Source organism: Topomyia yanbarensis, chromosome 1 (genome assembly GCF_030247195.1).
Source record: "Topomyia yanbarensis strain Yona2022 chromosome 1, ASM3024719v1, whole genome shotgun sequence".
NCBI classification, from domain to species: domain Eukaryota; kingdom Metazoa; phylum Arthropoda; class Insecta; order Diptera; family Culicidae; genus Topomyia; species Topomyia yanbarensis.
Genome location: NC_080670.1, coordinates 179,216,919 through 179,241,927, shown reverse-complemented (window position 1 = coordinate 179,241,927; position 25,009 = coordinate 179,216,919). Strand labels below are relative to the sequence as shown.

General features: G+C 35.2%; 1 protein-coding gene across 3 annotated transcripts in view; it reads left to right on the top strand.

Annotated features, from left to right (window-relative positions):
- The window catches only part of LOC131683157 (mitochondrial cardiolipin hydrolase), a 298,950-nt gene that overhangs the window by 159,568 nt on the left and 114,373 nt on the right, over positions 1 to 25,009 (top strand). For 2 of the 3 annotated variants that reach the window (XM_058964992.1, XM_058964998.1), the window contains exon 3: positions 11,552 to 11,601. The gene's annotated coding sequence lies outside the window, so the exon portion shown is untranslated. The remainder of the gene's footprint in view (positions 1 to 11,551; positions 11,602 to 25,009) is intronic. The other variant, XM_058965006.1, reaches the window with a different exon arrangement.

Genomic DNA, 25,009 nt, shown 5'->3' with positions numbered 1-25,009 from the left:
TCCTCGTGAAGGCCTGAGAGTGTCCCTCGATGGGTGCCGTTACAAAACCAAGGTAAGTGGCACCTGGTCTCCAAAATTCCACATGGGACATGCCTTGTGTAAAACCTGGTTAACTTCCGACGTAGATCTTCCACAATTTTAACGCCAGGGCTCAGAAAACACTATGGAGGAGCATTTTTGTGGATCAAAATGTGTTATTATTTCAATCGAATTAGCCTTTGCTCGGTATCAGATATTGAAGTTTTCGCTTGTCAAATCCAAATCGAAGGCAACAACTTATTGACATTGTTTCCATACACATCGCCCCTCCTCAGCTGGTTCTAGAAGACTTCAACTTCCACAGTATGCCATGGGGTTGTTTTCACGATGATAACCGATCTATCTTACTGCATAAGATTCGCAACAATTTCAATATAACCATCATGAATACAGTGGAAATGACAGGAAGGACTACTCCACCAGCACGGCTAACCGCGTTAGATTTATCATTGTACTCGACATCGCTACATTGATTGTAAGAGTTACGCGTCCACTATATCCGGGACAATCCCACTCCGCAGTAAGCAGAGAATTTTCATATGATATTTATGATCGCGTAGCTTCAACGAGTTTTTGAGTATTGCTTGATATAGGACGCTCGAAAATTGGCAAATTTTACGGGCGATTTTACGGGATAGGAATCTCAAAAATATAAACAAACTTTGGTTAAAGGGGATGAATGAAAGACGTGACTTCCTTCGGTTGATATATCTGGTCATATCCAATCATTGTACGTTGAATACGCATCTCCAGCGTATTGAGCTTATGGAGGGAGATCTCTGCGCTTATGGTGACGGTTGTTGCGACATTAAACATGTTGTCTGGTCGTGCGCCTAGTGTTCTAGCTCAAGATCTTCGTTAAATGAATCCCTTCAGGAATCAGAATATATTGGCTCAAATGGTTTTAATTTTTAAACACAATAGATATCCAAATGTAGTTGCCTCTTCTCCTTTGATTGACATCCTAACAGCTAATTGGAAATCTGATCCTAAGTGGATCCAAGGAGGCCAGTCGGCGATCTGGATCATGTTGTCCTGACAATGATCTTCCACTTGCCGAAAAGCTGAAAGTTTAATTTCTTTTTTTCATCATTGTTGTTTGCCCTCTCCTCACTTTCCCTGATACGGTCTTTGCCACTGAGGTTCGAATCAATCCCTCCTGTCTGTCTTTTGTCTTCCCTGTAAAATGTTTACTAGTGTTTCGTCTTATTTCAATTTTTAATCCAATAATTGTTTTTGTTCAAGCATACAAATTGTATATCTAGTCTTTAAAAATATTTCAAACTGCATCCTTTAGCCTGAATAAAATTGCAAATATTTTTGTATATCGATCTGAACTCCTTGCTTTAAGATGTAGTTGTGTCAGAATGTATTTCCCAAGTACAAATATAAAAAAATAATCCCAAATTACGAACAAATCCTGACTGTTATCCCATATTTTCAATAAATTTAAATTGCAAAGCAAAATAATTTGTAGCTAAGTAAAAATATGAAATTGTTGTACATAGAGAACATACGTGGTTACTATCAGGTTTTGGTATGTTCCAAACTTTCGAGTGGGTAATTCCCCCCTCGCTACTTTTCGAGTGGGTAGCACTACCCATACTACCCACGCGTTCCGCCGGCCCTGCACTTGACATTTTTTACATTGATTAAATTGACTGTGCTAAGAATGAAAGACGTGGGTTTTCGTATTATCAACTTTACTAAATCCGAAAATCAAAACATTGCTACCCACAACATACACGTATCTTCATCCTCAACGTAAAAGTAAAAAGAAATAAAATCCCGTTGGAAAAGTGAAACGCGTTGCCTCGTACAAAACTCAACCGAACTCACCACAACGCACCTTTCCCCCGGGGACCCGGACTCATCCGAAATCAATTTCAACTAATTTTGCATCTGTTTCCCGCTCAATACAATCGATTTATGACCTTCGCGTGGCTTTTGGCCGGGCAAGCAAAGCTACCATGGACAACGAGAGAGAGAGAGAGAGAGAGAGAGAGAGAGAGTCATAAAAAAAACGGTAGACGAAAAAGCAGCTGATTGATCGTCAATAGCCACGCAGGGCAGGTGATTCTTGTGTCCAGGGCACGAAGAGGTACAACACGCTAAAAGCGGCTATAAAAGAAATCCAACACATAAATTATAGTTTCAATATTTTTATTGCAACATTGTAAGCGGTTTTGGACCGGTGCGTGGCGCTCTTTAACAAAAATATTAATTTTTTTTATGAAACCAGTAATAATCAATCGATCGATCAGCGAATCCCACAGTCTTCAATTCATCCAGATTATTGGCCAGATTATACGAGTTTAGGACGACTTTGTATAGAGTTTTATCCTTCGAATCCGTCAATCGTGTCACTAGGAAATCACTAGGAAATTGACAATCTAGATTTTCTTATATCATTGAAAATACAGAAATTCTCAGAGTAATATAATTGTTCTGAGGAAATGTTTGAAAATTGTTCATCCCATCTGCAGGGAAGGCTAAACGTGTCAATACAGAGATCTAGTGTTTTCGAACGCCCTCTTGGAAGTCAATTATTCTCTGTTATGCTCCATAATGGAGAAAAAAACCGAGTGAATCAATTTGTGCTCAATGGCACCTAACCTAACTTAGGAAAGTTGGATTTCGGTGTTTCGAATTAATCTCGTCAGTAACTGACACTAACTTGGCGCCAGTGAGGCGATAAATTTAAACTAGCACAAAATTAGCGCCAGTTCGATTCCTATATTCCAACAGTTGACACAACATATGTGAACGCCTAAAGCAACGGGTTAATTCTGTGTGATGTCTCGGGAAGTAAACACAGAAGCTCTGATTTGATATCGAGAAAATGATAATGAACTATTGTTTTTTGGCTTAAGCTATGCTGAATTTTTACTCTCCGGCGGAAGTTTTAATTACTGAATGCATACTAATTACTGGGTTTGTTGGGGTTTCAAACAACAAACCGGTAGAGTAAAAGTAAAAAATTAATTACTATCGAATTTCCCTCGAATCATTAAATATTGGTATTCTATCATCATAATATTGCGCATCCCGTAAATATTAGCAAAATTTCCGTGCGGATCTATACACGAGCGACGTAAATCCAGAATACCTTCTTCTTATTGCACGGTCTAAATGTGCATCCACATGTTTCTCGTTCGATTATCGAGCGACGAATGAGGCAGAACAATACATGCGGGGCTTATATAATTTCTCAATATTCGATTGAATCACTTCTATTTTTTGTTACGAAAAAATAATTTGGTTGCAATGTCAGATATCTATCCGGAGTGAAGTATAAAACAATTTAGGTTATTCGAATATTTTATGAGCTATAGATAGTATTCAACTAATGTGCATTTTTTATGGTATCCAACGGGGAAAACAGATCGAAATAGTGAATTAAATTAAATCAATTATATGAAAAATTAACCCCAGTGACAGGATTCGACCCTGCAACCCTTAGGACTCCGGTGCAATGCCCAAACCCTGGGTTATGATGAAGTCGCAGGAAGAACACATGATTATCGCAATGGCGACAGTAAATGTAGCCTGCCTCTAAAAGGAGATCCCACCCAAGTAAGAATTGAGGTTTTGTGATAGTTTTAAAGCTACTCATAAAACTTAGATTGCACTTGTAGCGTGCCATAAAACTTCAATTGTTACTTGGGCACACTACCGCGGTTGCCACCCAACACATTTGGTCTATTTAATTTCTCCGCTAGATAACAAAGCCGAAGTTTTATTATCAAATGTGTTGGGTGACAGCTGTGGTTGCGTTGGATCTCACTTTAGGGACAAGGGTAGCATAAGGATTTGTGTATTGGGTCGGAGTCCCAAGGGTTGCAGGTTCGAGTCATGTCTCTGGGGTTATTTTTTCACATAATTGATTGAGTACATATAACTCACCATTTCGATCTGTTTCCCCCGTATGATACCACCAAAAAAGTCTTAAATAAGATATTAGCACTTACGTCAAAACTCAAAAAATGAATTATTTGTTTAATTGGAGATGTTCTCGGCAATGAAAAACAATTTGTTTTTTTTTTTTAATAAATAACGGCAGCAGAGCACTTTGTTTACGAAAACAGCCTAAACAACCTTCAAGTACGAAGATTTCTTTGTTGATCGTGGCAACGGAGTGCGAATGGTGAGTTGGCCTTGAACGGGCCCAACTCCTTAATATCTCCTCCTTGGTCAGTGGCTCTGTTTAACCTCAAACAACGCCGTGTAACTATGAATGTCAGATTAACGCGTGTTTATTTTGCCAATATACTCTAATCGCATACGGAATTCAGCAAAATTCTACAAAGTGTAGAGGATTTCTCCAAAACTTGAGTTCTTAAATAACAATCGAAGTTTTATGACACGCTGCAAGTGCAATCTACGCTCTACGATTTATTATTAAACAGCTATAAAACCCTAACTAATATTAGGGGTAATTTCTGTAGGGAATTTCTGCAAACTCAAATGCATGTATAGTTCGCTTGGTGTGAGGATTTCATAATAGTCAGCTGTATACCCGTGGAAACGAAAAACCCGTAATACACCCTGTCATGGTCCATATTCACCATCACCATGCACCGGTAGATCCCACTTTAAACCCATATTTTAGTGTATTCATGAGTTGTTGAGACCATTTGACATTATTTTGATGGTTGTAAAATTTGGGTGTTAGAGATCGTGTGAATTTGCTCGATTAGGTTGGAATGATTTTTTATGTTTCCAAACACATTCATTGTTCTATCTTTCGTCAGCGCAGACACTGACCCCAAGCAAGGGCCGTTTCCCCTGAAAATTCGACTTTTCTCTATGGCGACCAAAAAGAGGTCGATTCAGGATCGACTCCTAAGACTCGCCGATGATATCGAGAACTTGCGACTGGGTCGCTTCCTTGCATTTTTCAGTCGCGCAAAAACAAAAGTAAATAATCCAATAACCTGCCGGAACGCTTCTCGAACAAATTCAGGATTTTGATAACAAGTTTAAAGCAGGAAAATAATGTTGCTAACTGCGAGCTTTCAACAGACTATAGCGTCTGCATACCCGCGCGTAAAATCGAGAGTTATGGTGTAGTTATAGTTTGGTCATAGACGACTTCACAATATCGTAGAATCGTTGTTCGCGCTGCGACTAGTTTTAGGAGATTTTGATTCTCCCGTTGACTTTATGACGATAACCGATCCATCTTGAATCCACGATCTTTGCAATCATTTCAATTTGACAATTTGAATACGCGTGAAATGACACCGATTCTTTCTTCGCCATCGCGTCGACACGATTAGAAACAAGTAAATGTTATATACATCCAACGATGAGGAAAACTAGCCTCCGATCACAACTCGGATCGGCCGATTGAAATGTTATATATGGATCATTTATTTATAAAGCGCATGGATTTCAGGAAAAATAAAGAAAGACTTCAACGCCAGACATTGAGCTAGTCGCTTGTCAGGTAAAAAAAAATTGAACTTGTCCCATGTGAATTAGACAAACACCTTTGCATTTGCATACTTTCCATCTATATTCACCCTAAAACCGCGATTGGGCACAGTCGGTTTCACGATATTGCAGAATTGCTGTTCGTAGTTTTGAGAAACTTTGACTCTCACGGTGCAGCATGGGGATGCCTTTAGGATGATAACCTTTTCATCTTAATCCACGATCTTTGCGATAATTTCAATTTGACAATTTTGAATACTAATGATATGAAACGGATTATTTCCCGTTAACGCGCTCACACGATTAGAAATAAATAAATGATATCTCCATCAAACGACGAAGAAAACTAGCCTCCGATCACAACTGGTATCGCCCGATTGAAATGCTATATATGGGTAGTTCATTTCAGGAAAAAATAAATAATGACATCTTGAATGTCATGAAATTTTCTAACGTCCTGTTTGAACAAGCGCATTTTTATTTTTTTTTATTTTAGTGAAATAAAAAAAATTCTCAAGAATATTGACACCAATGATTCGCAGGACTTCCTCAAATCACATGCTACTTAAGATTCATGATCCCCAATTATATTGATCGGATTAATGCCATTTTTTCCTGGCGCATGATTGCATATGCTTTTAATGTGTATTTAAAACAAAATTTCAATTCTGAAATTTTTTCTAATGCCAATTACACAATTCAATTTTATAAACTCACCAGAATTTTATAAAATAAGGCGTTTACACTAGCTTTTCAACGGAGAGAGATCGAAACTAGGAGTTTTCTACAAAGTTGTGGAACAGATTAATCTTCAATAATGTACAGCAACTTTGGATCTATCTCGCCTTTTGCAGGAAAGAAAAGCTTCTATAATCTAGGTTCCAGAACGGTATTTCCATACAAGAATTTCCGATGCTGGTAATATATCCAGTCTTGTTTGTTAAAAAAAAAACTGGAATGAGTGAAGTGAAATACCAATTTGTGAAACTCGGAAATGATGGAATACTTAATTAGCGCGATCCGGAAAGAAAAGGTGTTAGATATGACACTCTGCTCCGACAGTATAACGCATATATTGACGAACTGACTGTTCTATTGCTCAATACTTTACTTAGTTGTGGAGATGCGTATCGAGTTTCTCTCATCAGAATCCGGACCTAACCTACTGACAGCACTAAGCTAAGCTATTGCTGGTTTGATGCTAGCATCAAAAACGAAGACACTACTTGTGTTCGTGAGCAAATCCTTTAGTCCAGCGTGATGTCCCACAAGACAAGAAGTTTACGTTAAAGCTAATGAGATCGATTAATACGAATCCATGGTTCGGCTTAGCAAGCCATTGCAATATGCACTATCCTCTATCTGTTCCTGAGAAGAATAGTAACTACTTGGCGATTAGGTTCGATGGGAATTTTCCATTTTTTTTTAATGAAGTCGTGGATACGATGAACTCACTTATATCAGTTGGATACGAAGAGGTCCATCTGTTTCTAAACAGTAGAATGCCAAACTTGCTCGATTCGAAACTAGTAGTCGTGTGTCAATCTCAGTTCGAAGAACTCAGTATTTACCTTCATTAGTTGAATAAAGCACAAAATTCGCTTTTGGGATGCGTCTGAACATACCAACTTTCAAGGAAACTGGCGCTCAAATAAAAACATTTCTGTCGGAGGTGACTCTGAAAATGTTGAACATTTTTTGCATTTTTTCCAAACACAGATACAGTATTCTAGTTCAGGCACTAATTGAAAATTACAAACTAAATTATCATATGGCTGCTACTCAACGTGCTGAGTATTATTCAAGTGATCTTTGTGAATTCGATTAACGAACTTTTTATCATCTGTAGTTTTTGCTCCCTATACATAGACGAAGCTTTGTACAAGGAATTACGCTTTTCAAGTTCACGAAATTCCTCCAAGGCGCTACAGAGATGATAAAAAGTTGGAAAATAAATGGAAAAAAAATTGGATTGGAAAATAAATGGAAAAAAAATAAGAAATTGAAAAAAAATTAGAATTTGAAGACACTGAAAACATTAAAAAGGTGAAAAGGTAGAAGGGTAAAAAGGTAAAAAAGAAAACAGGTAAAAATGTAAGAAGGTGAAAAAGGTAAAAAAGTGAAAAGGTAAAATAATTAAAAGGTAAAAAGATAATAGGATAAGAAAGTAAAACATTCAAAAGGTAGAAAGATGAACAGATAAAATGTAAGAAAATAAAACGGTAACAAGGTAGAAATGTAAAGAGATAAAAGGGTAAAACGGTAAGAAGATAAAAAGGCAAAAGGTAAAAAATAATAGGGTAAATCAAACTAAAGAATAAAAAGTAAAAAATGACAAATAAAAGTAAAAAGCAAAACGTAAAATGTAAAAAGCAAAACCTGAAAAGTAATTAGTAAAAATTAAAAAGTAAAAAATGAAACGTAAATAGTCAATGATAGGAAACAAAAAGTGAGAAAGCAAAAGTGTTAAAAGTAATAAGTAACAATTGAATAGCAAAAAGTAAAGAGAAAAAAGGTAAATATTGAAAAAAATAAACAATTTGAAAAAATTTGCCAAGATTAAAAAGTAAAAGGAAAAAAAGAAACTGGAAAAAAAAGTTTAAAGATGCTGCAATTATTATAAATCTTCTTAATATTATAAAAAAAATGGAAATATTGAAAAAAATTAGAAAAACGCAAACAAATAAATCAATCGAAAAAATCTAAAAAATAAAAAAAAATCAAGCAGATTAAGAATTTTGAAGATTTGAAAATATATTGAAAAATTAAAAAAAAGTAATAAGAACATGAAAAATAGAAAGAAATTGGGAGCATTGAAATTTTGGAGAAAATTACGAATATTTATTATCATAATTCTTTTTTAATAATTGCAAAAATGCAAAAAAAGTTTAAAAAATTAAAATCACAAAAAATTAATTGCAACTGAAATACTTGCAAATTTAAAAATTATTGAGTGAAACTTAAAAAAATAAGCAAGTTGAAAATTTTTAAAAACCAGAAGCGTTTGTAAAAAATTGAAGAATTGAGGCACGTTAAAAGTTTAAAAATTGAAAAAATTGAAAGCATAAAAATTTGAAGAAATTAAAGATTTAAATTATTGAAAAAATTTAAATATCGAGAAAAATTAATATAATTGACAAAATTAAAAATATCAAAAAACTGAAATAAACGAAAAAAAAAATAATGTAGAGGGTTGAAAAATTTTAAAAATTATTTTGAATTTCTAAATTCAAAAGATAAAATAAATTTAATTAGAAGAAAATAAATTAATTTTGCAACAAATCGAAAAGATTTAAAAAGAATGAAAATTGAATATTTAAAATCATTAAAAATATTTAAATCTTAAAAAAATAAAAGCGCAGCAAAAATTTAAAACAAAATTAGATTCAGGTATTTTAAAAATTTAAAGAAATGAAAAAGATAGAAAATTAACAGTTAAAAAACTTGAAAAGTTGAAAAAATTGAGGAAAATAAAGAAAAACAATGAAAAATGAAAATTAATAAAAAAAATTGAAACGATTCGAAAAATCTAAAATTGAATGAAAAAAGGTGAGAAAGGTTAAAACGATTGAAAACACTACAAAAATCTAGAAAAAATAAAAAAAGACTGTAAAAAAATTGAACAGATTAAACAATTTAAAAAAAATGCAAAAAACAAGAAAAAATAGAAAGTTGCAAAAATTTAAAAAACTGCGAAAATTAAAAATAATTTTAAAAATCATAAATCTAAAATACAAAGAAAAATTTAAAAAAAAATTGAAGAAATTGATGGAAATAAAATAATTCAAATATAAAAAATTAAAATAATTGAAAAAGTAAAACAATTGAAAAAATTTAAACAATATTAAGCGTGCTGAGCATTATTCGAGTGATCTTTGTGAATTCGGTAACGGAACTTCATCATCATCTGAAGTTTCTGTTCCCCATATATAGATGAACCTATGTACGCGGAGTTACACTTTTTACGCTCAAGGAAGTCCTCCAAAGCGCTACAGTTGAGTAATCTTCATAAACATTTTCTTAGATGCATTTTTAGGGTGTGAGCATGGTTCGAACCACAATGAAACTTTTTTTTTTAATTTATCCGTCCAAAAATCAGAATTGAATTTATTCCAAGTAACTATGTCCGCATCCCGTCTGTGAGGACATCGCCGCCTGAATCCTCCCGTAGAGATAACACGATGGGAAAGTTATCAATTATAGTGCAACTGAGACCGGCAACTTCTCCGTTTTCTTTTTTTTTTCTCTATAGAAAACGGCACGATAATTTGCGGATAAGAACATTGTGTTTTTTCCTGTTGTACCGCTGCTCCTAGTCGCAGACAATCTCCCATGCAGCGGATGATTTATTTCGTACACCACCTACCTGATCGGGCGGCAGCACATTAATTATCCTTAATGCATTCGAGGAGTGAGTTTTGCACTCAGGTCATCAGGTCAGGTGGTGCCTCAGAGAGGAAATGACTGTAAGCGCAGGAAGCGTCCTTCCTGCTTTCGTCGTCGTGCTTACGTTGGGTCATGGATTCTGCCGATGCAACAGGTAGGTCGGGTGACGCCATCCACCAGCGCGCCATCCGCACTTGTCTGTCCGTCCGTCAGCTTCGGCGTATTTCATCAGGATAATAAGTCAAAAGCTTTATTTACGACCCAAAACACATGGTGCGAGCTTGACAGCAGTGCATTTTTTTCGTTGATCCTTTACTGATTAGGTGATTCTTATATTTTTTTTCCATCACAAGGCTACCGTTCTCTTATCTTTATGGCTTCTTTATTGGGTGCAGAATTGCGGGTGTGGTAGGTCGTAAATTTCTTATTTAACCTTCATAAGTTGAATGTGGGAAACGCCTCTCTTGGTTCGCCTCGGTTGCAGGGGGCATCATCTGTCATTTTTTTTTGGGAATGCAATTTTGGTCGCACCGAAAAAGGACCAATTAAAGTATTCCCTTCTTAATGCCTGTATTTTTTTCCTTTCGTTCTATTAGCCAAGAACCTTCAGGTGTATCGTTTGTCTGTTTCAAAGTTCAAGAGGCAATAACAGGAAGCACTTGTTAATTCAATAAAGAAAGACTTCTGCTTGCTGTTTGATTCTAATGGAAAACGCATATTTCAATATTCTAGCGTACTTTCTTCAAGATTGCAATGCGTTTGGTCCTTAGGTCGTCACCTGCCAGACGGAAGACAGTCTTTCGCCCTCTAAATTATTCCGATCCCGAAATGAAAACTTACGGATAACCGACCACTTTGAACTTTAAAGATTTCGGTTAAGATTCCCGTTACCGTTCCGAAAAAAATATTTTTTGAGTCCTAATATTTTAGTTAGTTTCTTAATATACTCAAAAAATCATTTGTCTAATATAAAACTATCATGTTCTAAAAAAAATCTAAGAACATTTCTGAATCACAGATCAAATACCATCCACCCTGAAGAGAGATACCGCATAGTTCTCGTATTCCGTGTATTTATAGCCTACCGTGAAAGTCACGGCGCACAAACTGACTAATGATACACTACAATCTAAACAGCAGTTACACAGACTCGACGGAGACAGACCGAGCAGCGGCGAGTTGCCAGTACACGAGATGGTCGCTATGCGGCGCCACATTCGCAACAACTTTGTCAGCTTTAACCACAATCTGTCTCCGAATTGACTGCGATCCAAATTGACAGTCTGTTCTACCCTTGTGTGATCTTTCCCCGGGGCACCTATTTATTGCCGATAGGCACACGATTTGACACGATCACACATGATCGCTCCTGTGGCGTTGCGCTTGCTACGCTACTTTGAAAGTAGCTCTAGGCGACGATGTCGACGTCGCCTAAATTTAGCCACGCATCGCATTGCGATGCGTGTGAAGGTATAGTCGGCAGCGTAAACAGTAAAGTACAGTACAATGAAAACAAAAGTCTACGAAAGGGATTAGACAATTTGTTGAAGGATGAAGGACTGTTTTTCTAAATTTGAATTGTAGCTGTGAATTGCGTTTTGTTGAACTATTTTGGGCCCGCAGTCTAGCGGAACCGTTTGCGGCAATCGATACTGATCTGTTTCTTTGTTTTCGTTTCTAATTTCAGATCGTGGACGACTTGAGCATTTTAACGACCAAAAAGCATTTAAACGGCAGGTACATTGTTTGTTTACCTTTTATTTTCGTCGATTGATATGCAATGACTTCCCATCCTCCGACTTAATCCGCAAATTGTAATTAGATGTTGGGAAATTGAGTTAGCTGGTGATGTGAAAGTATGTGCTTAGGAATAACAACACAGTTTAAACTACTTCTTTATCTGCAACTGATCTTTCTTGTCAGTAAGATGGAAATTGGCTACGCATTTTCTATATATAGCGCATAAGATAACTCATCCCAATAAAAATCAAAAGGATGATTCTCATTTGTTTTTTTCCTCGAAATTATTCTTCCAGAGATTTCTAGAAATTTTTTGAGTTTTTCAATATTTTCAATAATTGACTAATAAATTTCCAAATAATTTATCGAATTGATAAAACTGAGAGAATTCAAAATACAGAAATCCGAAGTTACCAATACTCAAAGATTCAAAGTTTCGCTAACACAAAAATAAAAATTTCCAATAGCCCAAAGAACCAAAAATGTCAAGTCCAAAGGAACCAAATACCAAAAACCCATAGTTAATCCTATGTTTCTAAGATCCCAAAAATCCGAAGGATTCAAATGTTGAATTTGACAAAATCTAGCTTGATATATAAAAACCTAGAACTGAAATATCTTGAGATTCTAATATTTACACGGAAGATTCTTAAGATTCAATGATAAAACAGCTTCAAAGATCTACAATTTTTAAAGATCCAGTGACTCAAAAAGTTTTCAAAGAGTTGAAGTATCCAAAGATGCAGAGATTCGAAGATTCAACAATTGGAAGATACACAACTGACATGATTCAAATATCCACAAGCTCCATAGATTCTGAGATTAGAAGATTGATCCAAAGATGAAATGATCCAAGAATCAAATGATCCAGAATCCTAAAGCCCAAATGGTCAAAATTAGAAATAATCAAAGCTCAAACGATCCATTGATTCGAATTTTTTATAGGTCTGAAGAACTACGATTCAACGATTCAACACTCCAAAGAACCAAAGATTCAAAAATCCACAGATGCAAACATCCGAATATCCAACGATCCGAAAGATCTAACAATCCAAAAATGGCCCAAAGATTCCAAAACACGAAAGAAATCTAGAAGTTTAAGATTAATGGATGTTTGAAAAAATGGAAAGGTTCTGAGAATTCAATGATTAAATAATAATATGAAATATTATCTACACTATTTTAAGTTGACACTTCGTTTCGTAAGCTTCTCGAAACAATTAGCGAACACATATGTCGATGATACTTAAATAATTCACCGTTCGTATAAAAAGGAAAAAAACGCGGAACATTTTCTGGATTAGTTTATAGAAAATTCTTCAAAATTTTTTATTCAATATTCTTCAGAGATCTCTTGAAAGATATTTTAAAAGATTCTATTGACGATCTTTCAGAACATTTGTCAGTAGAATCTTCGAAAAACCAAATTTGTTGCCAAAAATCACTCGAAACATCCTTCAGAACACTTCCTGAAAAAAATCTTCAGAAGATTCTGGAATAGATGTTTGAGAGCAATACTATTACGATTCATCAGAAGTATTCTCCAGAAGCTCTTTCGGTAGTTTGTCTAGAATATATTCTAGAGGACGCTTCAGAAGATTCTCTCTAATACATTTTAGAATATTTTTAGTAGATTCTTCAAAGGTTCACCAGCAGATTGTTAAAAATATTGTCCAGAATATTTTTTTGCACAACAAACAGGAAAATTCTTTAGTATGTTCACCAGGGGTATAAGCGGAAGATTATTCAAAAGATGTTTCTCAAAAAACTTCAAATGATTTTTTTGGAGGATTCATCAGAAGATTCTTTGGGAGAAGATTCATCAGAAGACTCTTTAAAATGTTTTTTAGAATGTTCTTCAGAACAATTATAAGAAGAATTCTTCGGTTCCAGAAAAATTCCCTTAAAACTTTTCAGAAGATCCATCAGAGAAGAAGACCCTTCGGAAAAGACTTCGAATTTTTTTTCAGCAGATTACTCATTTTAGTTCTTCAGCAGATTTTTTTAGAATATTCCTTGAAAGATTCTTCAGAAGATTTTTACACAAGCTGCTGCAGAGGATTCTTGGCAATATAGGAACCGTGTTTTCGGAGGATTTTTGACAAAATTCTTCAACAGATTTTTAAGTGAATTCTTGAAAGATTTTTTTTGTAGTTTATTCTTAATATTCATCAGAAGAATTCTTTAGAAGATTATTCAGCATATTCGACCGCAGATTTTTTTCGGAAGATTCGTAATAAATGCTTAAGAAGATTCTTTAGAACATTCTTCATTCCATTTTTCAAAAATATCTTCCGAAGATTCTTCAGGAGTTTCTTCGGAAGATGTGGTTAGCAACTTCTTCGTCTGAAAAATTCTCTCTTTGACTATACTTTTTCGGGAGAATTTTTGTAAGCTCTTTCACAAACTTTATCTGGAGATTATTGACCAGATACGTTAGAAGGTTATATACCATTCACTCAAAGATTTTCCAGAAGAGTCGTCAGAACATCATCAGAAAATTCTTCAGCAGATTATTAAGAAGATTTTCCAGAAAATTCTTCAGAACCATATTCAAAAGAATTTTTCAGTAGATTCTCTATAAGAATTTGCAGTAGGTTCTTCTGAAAAACAGATGATTTATCAGATGATTTTTTCGGAAGATTCTTTACCAGATTATTAAGATTTTCCAGAATAATTTCCAGAACAACGATCAGAAGAAATTTTCAGTAGATTCTCCTGATGAATTTACAGAAGATTGTTCAGAAGATCATTCAGAAGAAGATTCTTCGGAAGACTCTTCAGAATATTTTCCAAAAGATTCTTCAAAAGATCTATCAGATGAATTCTTAAGAGGGCTCTTAAAAACAATAATCAGAAAATTCTTTAATAGACTCTGTTGAAGAATTTATAGAAGATTCATCAGAAATTTCTTCAGAATAGGATTCAGTAGTGTCTGCAAAAGATTCACGGAAGATTCGTCAACAGTCTTCGGAAGATTTTTCAGATTATTCTTCGGTTGAATCCTTTGTAAAATTCTTCAGCAGAATTTTCAAAAAATTTTGCAGAAGATTCTTCAGGTGAAATTTTTGGAAGATTTTTCAGAATATTCTTCAGGAAATTTTTCAGAAAACTTCAAAAGTGTTCAAGTAATTATTCAGAATATTCTTCAGAACAATAATCAGAAGAATTCTTTAGTAGATTTTACAAAAGAATTGCCAGAAAATTCTTCAGAAGATTACTAGTCAATGCTAATTTTTTCAGAAATTTCTTCAAAAGAATTTTTAGAAAGGGATACTTCAGAAGATGAGACTTTTCAGAAGTTGCTTCAGATAATTTTTCAAAGGATTATTGATTTTTCAGAAAATTCATCAATCTGAAGATTGTTTCAGTAAACTCTCCAGAAGAATTTACAATTTTTCGGAAGATTCTTTACCAGATTATTAAGAAAATTTTCCACAATATTTTACAGAACTGCGATCACAATGATTTTTCAGTAAATTCTTCAGAAGAATTTACGGAAGATTCTTCAGAATACTCTTCAGAAGATTTTTCAAAAAAATTCTACAGAAGATCCTTCAGATGAAGATTCTTCAGAACAATGATCAGAAAAATTCTTTAGTAGACTCTTCTGAAGAATTTATAGAATTTATGCAACAGAAAATTATTCAGGAGAAGATTCATTAGTATCTACAGAAGATTCGTCGAAGATTTCAGCAACAGTCTTTAGAAGATTTGTCAGAATATTCTTCAGTTCCATTATTTAGAAGATTCTTTAATAGACTTTCCATAAAATTTTGCAGAAGATTCTTCTGGTGAAATATTTGGAAGATTTTTCAGAAAATTCTTGTGAAGATTCTTCAGAAAATTCTGTAGAAGACGCTTCAAAAGACTCTTCAAATTATTTTCCAGAATATTCTTCAGAACACTAATCAGAAGAATTCTTCAGTAAATTTTCCAAGAGAATGTACAGAAGATTCTTCAGAAGATTACTAATTAATGCTAATAAATTTTCCGAGCTTCGTTAAGGTTTCGTTAAGGTTTTTAAGAAAATGATACTTCAGAAGAGGCGATTTTTCAAGAGATTCTTCAGAAGCTGCTTCAGATGACGGAGATAATCAGATGTTTTAGACATTTTTTTGGCTCAATAATCCGTAGATTTTGGCAGTAAACTCTCTAGAAAAATTTGCAGACTACTCTTCAGAAAATTCCATAGAAGACTCTTCAAAAGATTTCTCAGAAGATTCTTCAAATCAATTCTTCGGAAGATTTATTAGAAGATTCTTCAGAAAACTCTTCAACATGTTTTCCAGAATATTATTCAGAACTATAATTAGAAGAATTTTTCAGTGGATATTCTAGAATTTACTAAAGATTCTTCAGAGCATTCATCAGAATATCCATCAGAAAAGCATTTTTAGAAGAATATATTTCAGAAGAGATTCTTTAAGAGATTCATCAGGAATCTCTTAACAAAATTTTAATAAGATTCTTCAGATGAATTCTGATGAAACTTTTTCAGCAGATCATTAAACCGATTTTCCAGAATATTCTTCAGAATTATGAACCTAACTATATTATTCTTGCTTATGTTTTCAAAATTTGGTTGAGGCTTTATCGCATCGCTTGTTTTTGGGCCACACTATCATATTTATTTTGCAATGTATTACTATTCCTATTTTTCAGATTATTTTTTTTTTAAACATTTTTCAAATTGTTTCGCAATATCTAATCGATCGAAAAAACAAAATATTTCAAGTACATTTCTTATTCTAACTTTTTATTAATTTTACAAATTTTCACAATATATACGCGAACGGAGGTCTTAGTGGAAAAATAGTGGAATTAAATGGAAGAAAATCTTTGAAACATTACAAATTTTCAGTATCAATTTTAAAGTTCCATCGTGTCATTTTATGATTTGTTAATTTTAGTCGTTTCGGTTCATAAATTGATGCTTTCTTTTTTAATAGAAATAATTATAGGTCTTAAAATGCTGTCTTTGGTTTTAGCATGCGTCATACATTTACTGGGGAAGCTACTCTTTTCATGAATTGAATGTACTTTACATAAAATCATAAAACTAAACTTAAGTAATAGAACAAAGAGAAAATATTTGTGAATTAGGAAACTAAAATTAAAATTGAAAAATTTAAATGTGATTGCTAAAATGAATTTAAGAAACAACATTTTGTTATTAATTAATTTATTTATTTCGTTTAACAGATGTAGACTACAAAAATGATTCTTCAACGTGTTTTAAAAATATTGTTAATTATTTCTAGGGTTTAAAGATAATTTTAATTTACTTCTAGACGTAGGCATTTTTCATAATTTTGGTCATATTGGGGCATCATTCGATTGACCTGGTCGTTTTCTGCATAATTTGTTTGATAAGGTGTTTCAAAAAATAATTTACGTGGTTTTAAATGACGGATCGATGCATTTTAATCTAATATTTTCCATAGGGAGTAATATAGCAAAGCGCAATGCGTTGGCTATATCACTCCCTATGATTAACCAGCAATTAGAGCTCCTGAGATTGTGGTACATCACCCGTGAGCAGATGTTCGCTTGTGAACACATGTTTCATTCAGCGTCTATCAGAGGGCTGGGTAGGTTCTGTCAGATAGATACTTAATTATAAAAGGTTCAATATTTTTGGAGCTATCAAATATGCATCTTCAAACTGGTTTGTATTGAAATAAGAATCTGTATCTACTAAGACATAACAATGCGTATCTCCCCTGCATGTCTAACATCTATCTGATACGTATTAGTTAATAGTTTTCAAAGACCACATGCAATTTTTAAACAGCTCAATGCAGAAGCATAATAAGATACCGTTGCATTTGCAATACAGACGTGTACCATCGGGAACCTAATTTCAGGGTATAATTTAAAGGCTGTGATATGTAAAGATTGTGATATATTTCTGCATGTAAATAATGGTGTAATTTATCCATAAGGAAATAAATGGAGTGAACCATCTTGTTCATGAAGGGCTCAATAACCTACTTTAGTAAGACGAGTAGTTTGCGTTTCGACTTCGGCTCATCAGTATCAGTGGCCCTGATTTGTAAACATGGTAGCACATGCAGATTCACTGTTTTCCAGCAATGATCTAACTTCATTTCACAAAGTAATCCCCTCTTCAAGAACCGATTGTTAACTATTCACGGAACAAGCAACCGCCATTTCTTGTTCGTACGTACGGAAAGCGTGTGCTTCAACTACCTCCGTCTCCAGACCTTGAAACGATGAAAACATGGCGGCAAACGTCAAACCGTCTGGCAGCGTGCGTGGCGAGCGCGAGCAGAAAAGCGCGTGACCGCGCAAATTATGTTCCCCGCCATTGATGATGCGTAGAATGGGGCTCGTTAAGTCCGGCGCACATTCTTGTACCGCTCGCTATTACTACATGACTCGAGTTCTAATATGTACTCCAGGGTAACGGGAACGGGAGGAGCAGCAAGTTGCATTAACTCACGCACAGCTTGCCCGGAACCTACAACCGCAAAATGCTTGTCTTTCGTTCGGGAAGCCGCTGGTGATAAGGCGATAATTTACCGGAAAGTGAATCTTTTATCGGAACGAGTCCCTCTGCCGGCTACCGACGCGATCGGAGGAAAGTTTCTGTACATGTTGTAACAGATAATAATCATTCGCTTAAATGATCAAACCGGTGACCTTATCAAGCACTGAATCTCAGAAGCTCATCGAAATAAACACGGCAAATATATGAATACCCAATCGTTCCAATGGATAATTGCGAGTTTGGTACTGATTTTATTCCTCGAGGAAGTTACTTGGGTGCTTAGTTATTCATACTGTTCATTAATGAATGACGGCATTGAAATTGGTGTTTTTAGGTAGCATGCATTTCGGGAACCGAAAAATGCTATAAAAAAAACTCATTTCAAATAATCTATCGATTATAGAGTATTATGAGAGCCTTTCCATGAAAAGTAGTTTAACGCCGAACGGCTCACCAACGGACGCGTTTTTAAAAGGCACAACACGAGGCCCCACTCGGATCAGAATAAGTGCGCTTGTAAACAAAACAAACTCCTCCAGATCTACCGAGGGGAAGAATTAAAACTGAATGGGCTCGCGGGCAATCATTAAATGGTAAGTAAACCCCTCCCGGACCACCAACCCACTTCCGGACTCATTGGTTCCTTGGTGAGGCACTTGGTGTTGATGTTTTTTTTTTCCTCGTGCTCCCCATCACGCGCGCGAGTAGGGAAAAGGAAACGGCCCGACAGAAGTAATAAGTGCGATAATTAATTAATTTCTCCCTCGAAGCTACTTATCGAAAGCGAAAATTCCTGCCCAGAGTACTGTTCAATACTGGAGCGATGGGGACGGGGGGTGGGGGCGCGTTGTGCATCGGATGATTACAAGAAGAAAAAAACTTACAACAATCCTAACAAGTGACGCTACGCTGCCCAGCGCCAACATAGAGGAAGGAAGGGCGGTAGGCTGGAACTCGTAACAAGATCATTTCCGATGTCTAATTAGAGATTTACTGGTGTGTCTTTAAACGGGAGCTCGGGCACGAGCGCAGGTGCACGAAACGGCTCACCGGGTTGAATCTTCTTTGGATCCCTTTTCCTGTTTTTTTGTGTGGTGTTTACTTCTCTTTCCTGCAGACAACAACCCGTGCTAATGACCAGGGCACGCAATCGACCTCTTCTCTGCGTTGCTGGTCGGCGCTCATGGCCGGAAAATCAACCAAGTCGCGCCCGTACCTGGAGGTCCCATTGATTGTGATGTTTTAAGCCGCGGTTTTAGTCGCGGATAGTGATTTGGCTAATTTTATCTTTATTAATAGTCTTCTTGGATGAAATGACAACCAATTTGATAGATTATTTTTTTTTTGGAAAGAATTTTCACATCTTTCCAATACTAAATAAGCCAATAAAGCCATAGTATTTAAGGGAGAACAGCGTCTCACATTTCGCCTACTTCTGACTAAATCCAATTTTTAATAATTCATTGTGGCGAATCGGTACATATCAAAGCTTGCCTTTCAACTTCATCTGGTTATTATTGGTTGCCATGTTGGTGCTAGATACTGAAGAGACGAAGTCGAAACGTAATCTGTGATTTGCTAAGTGGGCTCTTTTCAAAATGTCGAAAGAACAGCAGTGTGAGTTTTTGGCCGTTAATAACACTAATTGTACTGAACGGAATTACGCAATTTTTTTACTAATCAGTCGGAAAAATCTTCACCAATTTTGTACTAAATCTCGAAGTATGTACGACTTTTATTAATAGAGCCAAACGGGGTTTAAGATAAACTGATGAACTAATGGTGTATTTAGCTTGTTCCATGTCAAGCGAATCCAAATTCCACAACATCCGACTGAAACTCGTTGGCAATCGGTTGACGCTCATTTATTATATACTTCGATCGTAGATCCTATGCTGAATATTTGTCAAACCTTTCTAAGCTGTGTATTTGAAGGCGTCGGACGGAGCATCTTTTCGGGAGACTGTACATCAAGACAGGGATATTTAGAAGCCAACTAATAGCAACTGCGCTGTGGCTGGTTGATTGTTGAATTGAATATTATTGACTTTCAATTAGCAGTCCACTCAAAGCTAGAAAATCTATTACGTCATAAAACAATTCCTAAAATTAAAAAAATATGAGTTTAAAAAATTGAACCAAAAATTCGAACGATTGAAAAAATGAATATCACCGAAAAAATAAAAATCTATTGAAGCACAAAAACCTGTTTTAATCCACCTAGTGGTGCAATTGTGCCTTTCTCATCTAAACTACACGGAAAAAATTATTCCCAAATTCGTGAATAAAGTGCCATGAATCCTGGAACAATAGCGTTTTTACGTTATGAAGACAGGACCCTGAACAAAAATCATATGTTGTATAATTATGTTCAATTTCCCTTCAGTAACACCCGCATAACGCTTATTTTAGGGGAACTATTCGTTTTTGTTTTGTGTACTTCAGACACGGTTTCCGCCAAGGCATTTCTAATGCGATTTTCAGGACGCGAACTAGTTCACAACTTTATGAACATCATTCAGAAAACCAAAGGTTGACTCATGCTAATTTTCATAGATATAGGAGCCTTAGTTCATAATATCAAAATATTCTGGATATGTTCTCGTGAACTATTTCACGAAATTTAATATTTTAAACCAAGAATCCATTCAATTCTCGTGAACTAATTCATGATCTCTAATATGTTAGGTACGATCCTATATCCGTGCTCGTGAAATAGTTTACAAGATTATCAAATATTGTTCAAGTATTCATGAACTGGTTCATGATTCTAATATATATCACGATCCAATATCCGTGCTTGTGAAATAGTTCACGAAATCATGAAATATAATACATGATGATACCTAGTATAAGTCACTACTCACTTTCATTTTTGTGAAATAGTTCACGAAATCATAAAATATTGGTCATGTATTCGTGAATTGGTTCATGATGCCTAGTACATGATTTACAATCTATTATGCGGGCTGGTGATATTTAGAAGATATTGCTCATTTACAATTTCATGCAACATGATAATGAAATTTTCCCGGGAACTCTTTCACAAAATTTGGAGAATTATTCGTGGAATCATTTTTATTCCATTCACTGTTTTATGAAATGCCCAGCTGCTACGACCATAGTAATAGACACGAGCACTCGATATAAAAAACTATTAGAACCTCGAACCAGGGTTGCCACTATTTCTCCAAAGAAGTTCAACTAAAAATGTCTGGCAAAATCTGGCACTTAACAGCGACCTCAAAGTCAACGAAATTTGGCATACATTTTAGTTTTCATGGAATGTTCACCAATCGATTTTTGTAAAATTTGGTACATAAATACCCAAATGTCCAAAATGTGTATGTAGCAGCTTCTAAAACTTAGAAATCTGGCAGAATGAGAGATTTTTCTTTTTGTATGGAAGCTGCCAAAACCTCTGGCTGTGCCAGAAAAATCTGGCATAATGGCATCCCTGCCTCGAACATCGATATATTTGATAATGGTGATGTCTGGATAGAAAACGAAAACTGCGATGAGAATTCCAAATAGTGTGCGTGATATAATTCACAGAACAAGATATCGCGTATCAGTCACATTTTTATGATCCAGTTCATATTGTCACGTTATTCCGAATAAAACCGATAGTAACCAAAAAGTAATAAATCACAATAAGGCGAAGAGAATTTAAGAATACGGTGAAAAACTGCTGATATCATGAACATTAGTCATATTACTCTTCGTGTCAAATTTGGAAGTAAGTTCTAAAATAAAATATGACGATAACATGAACAGAAATTAGTACAATCATGACTAAGATCCAGAAATTATGAACATGAATTACTCTATTTATGACTCAAATATTACGATAACATGAACAACAGTTACAAAAATCGTGACTAAGATCCTGAAATCATGAACATGAACCATTCTACTCATAACTAAAATTTCACGATAACGTGAATAGAAATTACAAGAATCGCGACTAAGAATTTGAAATCATGTGTTTTAATCCCGCAAGTCTGACAGAAAAATGCGATGAATAAGATAGCACAATAACGTGATGAGAAATCATAAGAATCGCGAATAAGCTTCATAATCAACATTTGACTATCGGCTGTGTATTCCCTAATCATGAACTAGAATCACAACAAAAACTAAACATGCCCTGGGAACAACAACATTACTCTAATCAAACATTTTAATGAAATGCCATGTTCACGCAATCGTGACCTTTTGTCCCGTTTGTTCTACGTGTACTATTCCATGGCTGATTATGTTCAATATAGTGGTGGAAATGTCCATTTCATATTTAGTACGATTTGCACATACATACAATGGATTGACAGTCACGACCTTGAGAAGCTATGTGTCGAAGCTGAAACACTTGAACCCAGCAGTGGAATAAAGCAAATGATCCATGAAAACAGCAATTTTTTATATATTTTCATATATGCTATTTTTTCAGTACTTTTGGAATTTATGTTACCTTTTCTATTTTTACTTTTTTTGTGAATTCGTTTTCTTCTTTTGCATTTTTAAAACATGTGGTATATAGGCATTTTGTCTATTTTGCTGTATTTGCTATTTTTACAACGTGGGCTATTTTTGCTACTTTTTATTTTCTGCTTTTTTCTATTTTTGTCATTAAGCAATTATATCCAGACCTATATTTGCCATCAGTGAAAATGGTCTACGCCCTTAATAATGTCTTAGATCAATCCAATTCATGGATACGTAACTGAAACAAAGAAATGGCAACCATTCAGTTTAGACAAGCAATCCAATGTTTTTTTTTATTTTTGAGAGAGGGTGTAACTGCAGCTGTAGAGCTGAATTCAATTGCAGGCGAGTCCGGAAATGTCACCCACTAAAACACCGCTTAGGATCGCAATTCTGATTGCGATATTGAGTGATGAATGCACGTGATGATTTTATGATCGCGTGGGAACGAACGGCGTAGTTGTGCGTCGATGATCGCGAAAGGCTTAAGCGTTCATATGTTAACGTGTTTGATCACACAGATGTGTGTGTCGCCTGCATATGTATTTCAATATTCACTCTAACTAGGATTTTGAGTGCTCGGTTCAATTCTAGTCGGGAGCGAGGTCCTAAAACCGGCCATAACGCTCTGAGACTTCTAATGTGTATGAGTTTTTATTAGACGAAAACTAAACCTAGGCTGCTAGGACCGAAGGTAGTACCTTCCAGACGTGACCGTGTTGAGATCCTTTTCCTTGGCGGTGAAACATTAGTTGCCTTATCTGTCGCAGCTTGGGCGTCATTCATTTTGCCTTCTCTGGCGTTATCGTTCACGTACATGTTATTATCGGTACTGGTTGCTTACTGTTCACGGTCAAAGGTTCTTAATTGTTTCTTGTTCTTACGGGTCGCTTTTGTCAATCCGTCTCCATCGGCATTTACTTTTTTCTTGGTGACGCCTGTTGATGGTTTGGGAGCGGTTGTCGTGGTCGTTGTCTCTTCATTATGTAGTGAATTGCAGAATTGGCATGTAGAGCTCTGTCCGGGATATGTGATCAGCGTTGTTTGCTTATAGGTTACGCCATCCATTCGATAGTCATGTAAGAAGGTATTGGTTTAGTCACTCGCATCCTCACAATACGAAAGCACCGGTGAAAAAAATCTCCAAGTGTCATTCGTAATGGATTCCACTTCTCCGTATTGCGACATTATTCGTTTGATGTATTCTTCCTCAGTGTGCGGTGCAGGATAATGGATGCGAACGTTCATCGTGTCATTTTCCATGTACATGGGGATCTTGATTCTGATGTTATTAAGTTCAACCTCGTGTTGCATGTTGTTCTTTGCAATGAAGTTTTCTGCCTGTGAGGAATTCCACGAAGGTCCGTCCGAAAATCTCTAAAATCGTGACCGACCATCTTAGATTTCGATAAAACTTTACAGGGTCAACCGGCATGGAAGACTAAACGTTTTCCACAGTCAATAGGATTATTTTGACTCAAGTGTAATTTTTTAAAAGGGCGTAAACGCTTCTACGTGTAATAATTTCAATTTTTTTTGTTCGATTACACTATTTTATACAGTAAAACTATCTGAGAACGAGTTACAGGTAATGAATACTTCTGCACGAAAAAAATATACACTGAAAAAAAAGTTGTGTCATTTTTCACAAAAACAAAAATTTATGATAAAAATTTAAATTACAAAAAACCCATTTTTTCTAATTTTTTATATTTTGTCAACAAAAATCTAAAAAGAAAGGAATAATTTTTAATGTGGTTTCATGATGGAGAAATTATCAGCAAAAAGTTTTTCTAACAATAACTTTATACATGTTTTTAAATTTCATACTAATTGATATACAAAACTGTAATTTTATTACAGAATGTAATTCTAAGTATCATTTTAAATCAAAATGCATTTAACAAATATCTTCCAAAATACGACAGTTTTCGAGATATTTGGAATTTTGCTCCAACAAAAAAATTAATTCATGTAATTATGTCCTTTTTAAAAGTTATTCGCGTTACCCCATCAAAAATTATCAAAAGTCTAATGTTTATCGTTTTAAAGACACAAAAGAAGCTTTTTCAGTGAATCATGGAGAAGCTTTTAATAAAAAAGTTTTCAACAACTTTTGACAATTTTTGCCTTTCTCATATAGAAAGGTTATGCAATCACTCTGAAAAACGTCAACCTAATCCCGGCCCGGAGGGCCGAGTGTCATATCCCATTCGACTCAGTTCGTCGAGATCGGAAAAAGTCTGTATGTGTGTGTGTATGTATGTGCGTATGTGTCAAATAATGTCACTCATTTTTCTCAGAGATGGCTGGACCGATTTGCCCAAACTTAGTCTCAAATGAAAGGTGCAACCTTCCCATCGGCTGCTATTGAATTTTGGATCGATCGGAATTCTGGTTCCG